We start from the raw sequence: 6,000 nt of genomic DNA, 5'->3' as shown, positions 1-6,000 counted from the left end.
AAATTAAGGATGACAGTAAAGGGGGATTCCTGTGTTCTTGTGAATCCTCTAAAATTGATAGGTTGGGGAGAAGCCAGCCTGCCTTACTGGCAGCTGACTCACTGTAAACTACTTTTTCAAACTACGTTATATAATAGAAGCTTATAATAATTATATAAGCTATTATACATAAGGGCAAAGAAGTCATCTTTTTTTCTCTTCACCATTATGTCCTCGGCAGCTAGTACATACATGTTCAATATATTATTGTTGAATAAACTTGTACAACCAAGGTGAAAAAGGAACCAACACTTTGACCCCGCAGTCACTGAGTCACCCTCTTTATTCTGCCATCTCTAATCCTTTTCTCTTGCTTTCACTTCTTCTCATCTCAGTTATACTTTTCTTACTTTATTCTTCCACCTCATTCTTTCACGGAGTCATACAATGGAATAAAATTTTTTCACAATTACATGGTCTATTTATAACATAAAAGATTTTATACTTCTTAAAAAACAAATAAAACCCAGAACAGTGGTTGAATTAAACAGCGTGTAAACTTAAAAAAAAAAAAATCATTAAACAAGAGGCCTCAAAAAATTGGGTAAAGACTCATAACTGTTCCTGTCCATGGAAATCTTCAGTAAAAGGCCAAAGATTTATATGATCTGAAGAGAAACCGGAGTATCACAGTGTGTGAACTTAAGTGAAGCCATGGAGTCATATTTCTTGAGCGTGAATCCCAGCTCCATTACTTATTTGCTATGTGTCCTGTCAGAAGTCATTTAACCTCCCTGTGCCTCACAGTATTAATTTCACAGAACTGTTAGATGGCTAAATGGGAAAATATCTCACAGTGCTTGGAACAGTAGTGATATAGTTAGAGTTTAACAAGTATCATCTATTATTCAAAAATCACCTAGATTTGTATTTGGACTGTGAACCAGGCACTAGTAAAACTGTACAAACAACAAAAACACAACATTAAAATAAAAATTAGCATAATCTTTAAAAATAAGCCTAAGTAAAACTTCAGTTTGAAAGGGTAGTACCTAAACAATTATTGCAACATCTATAGAGAATACACACTTGTTAACAGAATCTCTGCAGGAGACATACATAGGAATCCTTTATGCTATAATCCAAATGGATAAAAATGTATTTTGTGCCTATTTTTGTAAGGTGCATAGCTGTGTTTGAGGTTACAAAAATAAAACACAGGCTTTGCTCATAAAAACTTTACCATCTAGTAGGGTATACAGTATATTTTTAAAATTTTTTTTCTTTTTTTTTTAGATGGAGTCTCGTTCTGTCACCCAGGCTGGAGTGCAATAGCATGATCTTGGCTCACCGCAACCTCCACCTCCCGGGTTCAAGCGATTCTCCTGCCTCAGCCTCCTGAATAGCTGAGATTACACAGGCGTGTGCCACCATGCCTGGCTCATGTGTGTGTGTTTGTGTGTGTCTTTTTAGTACAAATGGGGTTTCACCATGTTGGTCAGGCTGGTCTCAAACTCCTGACCTCAGATGATCCACCCACCTCGGCCTCCCAAAGTGCTGGGATTACATGCATAAGCCACCGTGCCTGGCTCTTTTTAGTTTTTTTTTTTTTAAAGTACAAATGTTCACTAAGGAAAAATGGAAAATAGTGAAAAGCAAATACACCCATATGGCTCTTTCAAATTCATTCTAGCAAATTCATTCTAGCTTAAAAAAATCATTAACTACATTATATGGAATTTTGTATTCTGCTTGCTTTCTCTAAATAGTAAGCATGATTTCCATTCTATCCCATAGTTGTGGAAGGATTTGTTGTTACATAATTTTGATTAGTGTGTGCATGTGGTAGCACCTGTAATCTTCATTATGGCCAGTGATATTTAGTGTAGTGGTTAAGAGAATGGGCATCAATTTTAAGTCACCTGTATCTGAAGTCCAGCTTCCCCATTTGCTGGCTGTTACTTGAGCAAGTTACTTTATTTCTCTGAATGTACTTCAGCTTCCTGTTGATAAAATAGGAAAAATAGTACTTACACCATAGAGTTTTGAGATATATGTAAAGCCACTTGCCCAGTGCCTGGCAATAAATCTAGCTAAGAAGCAGTTTTAGACATTGTGTTTGCCTTACCAACATGCTTTCCATACCTTCCCCGTTATATTGCAGTCATGCAGTTGGGAACAAGGCTAGACACTGATTCATTTAAACAACCCAGACTAATCCCATCCTTCCAGTTAGTGATTGTTTCAGACTAATCATGAATAATCCAAAGAGTCCATGACATTCATGTGATCACAAGAATGGACAAGTAACCAATTAGGGCAAACAGATCTCATTGTGGATTTATTGAGATGCGTATTAGAGTTCGAGAGCAGCCTGGGCAACAAAGTGAGACCCTGTCCCCGAAAAAAAAAAACGTATTAACAGTTTTTTTTTCCCCGCAATGGGAACTGCTCTTTCATCAAAGGATAAACCCTACTTGGCAATGGTATGTTGTTCTTTGAACACGTGATTTGTACTTCTAATATTTTATTTAGGTTTGTTTGCATCCATATTCCTAGGTAAAAGAACAATTTATAGCTTTGAAAAGACAATTTTTGTCTTTTCAATGTTTTGGTGCCAGGGTAACAGTAACTTCAAAAATTGAAAAGACAATTTTTGTCTTTTCAATGTTTTGGTGTCAGGGTTACAGTAACTGCACAAAATTTAATGTAGTGTACACTCACCTTTTTCTGCCTACCAGAGAAAATTTATATAACACAGGCATAATGTGCTTCTTAAAAGTTTGGGAGAATGCATAGCGTGATCAGGACTCTTTTGAGGAGATACAATTCATTGGTTACTGCATTAATTTTTTTCTTTGGTTATTGACTTGTTTGAATTTTGTAATTCTTGAGTGGGTTTTCTAAACTTGTGTACTGAATATGTCATAGCAAATATTTCAATTAAAATACATTTATTTTTAATAATCTTATTTTTCATTATCTTTATTATTTCTGATTTTGATTTTTTTAAAAAATGCATTTGTCAGGAGGTTGCCTATTTGCTTTCTTCTGAGTTATTCCTAGTATTATCCATATTGTTACTTTTTCCCCTTGTGTTACATGTCTATTAGTTCATTTTCATGTTCTAAATAATAGTGGCTATCAGTTTGCCTTTCAGCATAGCTTTAAACACATCCTCTAGCTTTTATTTGCCATTTTGTTTTCACTCAATTTTACTGGATCTTTTTGAAAAAACTGTTTAGAAGGCTTCTAAATTATTTTTCACATGATTGTGATTTAATTATTAAAATCTTTTAGTTTTATTACCATGTATAACTTTTGCCTTTTAAAATGCACTGCAGGGAAATTGTCAGGCTCTAAGGATTGCTTTCAGCTATTACAGGCCATTCAGATGCTGAAGTAATGTACAGCAGGTGGGCACTGAATGTCAGAGCCATTTCATTCCTCCAGAAATCTAAGGAGGCTGACAGGATCTACGCTTAGGGTAGAAGAGAGTAAGAGATGTCCTTGCAATCAGACCAAAGTATTTCAAACAGAGAGGCTGGAAAGAACATGTTGGAGGTGTTTCTTTTATCCTGCTATAAATACTCTAAATCAGCTGATGTGCAGAAAGCTAAGAGATCTTTCTGGGTCCTCTATGCTGCTTTTGTCATTTGGTATTGCTTTCTGATCGATTTGTAAACTATTCCATTTGAGAAAAGTTATATTTTTTCTATACATATAAATTTTGCTTTATTGTTCATTTCTTGCAGATAATTTCTCCCCATATTTGATTTGTGTTGTGATGGTTCACGGAACATGTTAAGGTTTCCATCACAATCCCTACACCATTGTAAAGTATACTTTGTACTTTCATATTTTAATATATAAAAGTATATATATTATATATTTATATATATATAAAGTACTTGCAATTTCACATTTTAATCCTATACGAGCCTGCGTATAAGTGTCAGGGTCTGTTTTCTTCACTACTAATTGTAATTTTATCAGTGACTATGCTTCTGTTATTTAGCTTTATAACTTCCCCTTAAATTGTACTCTGAGATACTTTTTGTGTTAAGTGTGTGTGACAGAATTGGATTTGAAGGTAAGTCTCTTGGATGAAGGAAATAATTTCATTTTGTTTTTAGAATTTAAACAGTTTAAACAGTTTTGGTCTTATGCGCTTTTTTTTTTTTTTTTACTTTTTTCATAGACACAATTTCACTTTTGCATTGTTCAAGAATTTGAAGAGAAGACATTCTGTTATTAATTTTATTATTAACCACCTTAACAGATTTCAAAAGATTCTTAACCTTACATTTAATTATCAAAGTAAAAAACGAATGAATTTTAATATTTCTTTACAAAAGAGAAGGATTTTACCCCTTACCTGCCTCTGTCCCCCCAAAAAAAGAAACTGCCATTCCTTCTTGGCCTTCATTAACTTAACCTAGGGTTATAAATCCCACTGAAAAATTTCAGAATAGATAAGTCATATGATAAACCTCTTTTTTATAAAAATGAAATTTACAATTACTTTCATTATTCTAATAATAGTTTCCATGATGATTTCAATACTCACCGACTGGCCTTTCTTTCCTTATTCTTTTATTCTTAATTTTGATTCATTTTAGGAGTGCAGTGATTAATTTTTTTCCGGAAAGGGCAAATGAGCAGTACATTGTATATCACAGAATGTCTGTTACCTTTACAATTTGGATGAATAGAGAAATCTTGGGCTACAAAACTGTAGACATTGCTCCATTCCAGATGGCATTTAAAATGTGTAGAAGAGGATCTTCAGTCTTGTGGCTTTTAAAATTTTTTAGATCAACGATTTTTTTTTTTTTTTAGATGGAGTCTCGCTCTGTCGCCCAGGCTGGAGTGCAGTGGCCAGATCTCAGCTCACTGCAAGCTCCGCCTCCCGCGTTTACACCATTCTCCTGCCCCAGCCTCCCGAGTAGCCGGGACTACAGGCGCCCGCCACCGCGCCCAGCTAGTTTTTTTGTATTTTTTAGTAGAGACGGGGTTTCACCATGTTAGCCAGAATGGTCTCCATCTCCTGACCTCGTGATCCGCCCGTCTCGGCCTCCCAAAGTGCAGGGATTACAGGCTTGAGCCACCGCGCCCGGCCGATCAACGATGTTTTTCCTATTAAAATGAATTATTGTTTATTGGGAACATCTATTAGTCAATGGATAAATCTCTGTAATCAGCCTTTTTGATCTGCATCTTTTCTCTTACTATATACATCGGAGGGTGATTTTTGTCTTTCGCTCTGGTGCTTTTTGTTCATCCTAACTTATTTAAGCTGCAGAATCCTTTAAAGGAAAGCTTTTAAAGCACAATATATAACATTGATGAAAGCAGTTCTGATCTGGATAATGAACAGGGAGTGGGGGAACTTCTGTCTATCTTCCCTTTGTGGACTCATGAGAACCCACAGGATTCTGAAAAGTAGTTTAGTATTCACTTGGATTCAATTTTCTTTAGTGCTATGACTATTTACTATTTCTGACACAAATATTAATTTAGCTTCTCCGTTTCTTTTCTCACTCTTATTCTCCTGCCCTCTTGCCATCATAATAACCTGCTGCACCATAGGGGGAGCAAAAGCAGATATTTTCTAATATTTCTTGTTCTATAAGCACTGGAAGAACAAAGTCCTTCTTTCTAAATGCTTCAGGACATTGCTCTTCTCTCATTCTGCAGAACTGTCTGTTTCACCAGCCTCATGCTGATTTTTGCTTTATTCACTAAGAAAGAAAAACTTTAATTGAAGTATAAGATAAATAAAAAATGCATACTCCATACAGTACAGCTCAAAAACGATCAGTTATCCCATCCTGGTCAAGAAAGACAAGACCACCAGCACACCATAACTCCCTTTGTGAACTTCCCCATTCGTCTGCTCAACGGTATGTTTTGCTTGTTTTTGAACTCTGTAAGTGGGAATCCTACAGCACATCTTTTGTTGGTTGGTTGCTTTTGTTCAACATTATATTTGTGAGATTCCTTCAAATCGTTAAGTGT

General features: G+C 35.5%; 1 non-coding gene across 1 annotated transcript; it reads right to left on the bottom strand.

Annotated features, from left to right (window-relative positions):
• Nucleotides 1–552: 552 nt before the first annotated feature.
• LOC112424493 (U5 spliceosomal RNA) lies at nt 553–667 on the bottom strand. Its single transcript, XR_003015240.1, has one exon. It is a non-coding gene; the product is annotated as a U5 spliceosomal RNA (small nuclear RNA).
• Between the last annotated feature and the right edge of the window lie 5,333 nt (nt 668–6,000).

The sequence above is a fragment of the Macaca nemestrina genome, chromosome 11 (assembly GCF_043159975.1).
Source record: "Macaca nemestrina isolate mMacNem1 chromosome 11, mMacNem.hap1, whole genome shotgun sequence".
Classification (NCBI taxonomy): domain Eukaryota; kingdom Metazoa; phylum Chordata; class Mammalia; order Primates; family Cercopithecidae; genus Macaca; species Macaca nemestrina.
This window is presented reverse-complemented; position numbering and strand designations above follow the sequence as displayed.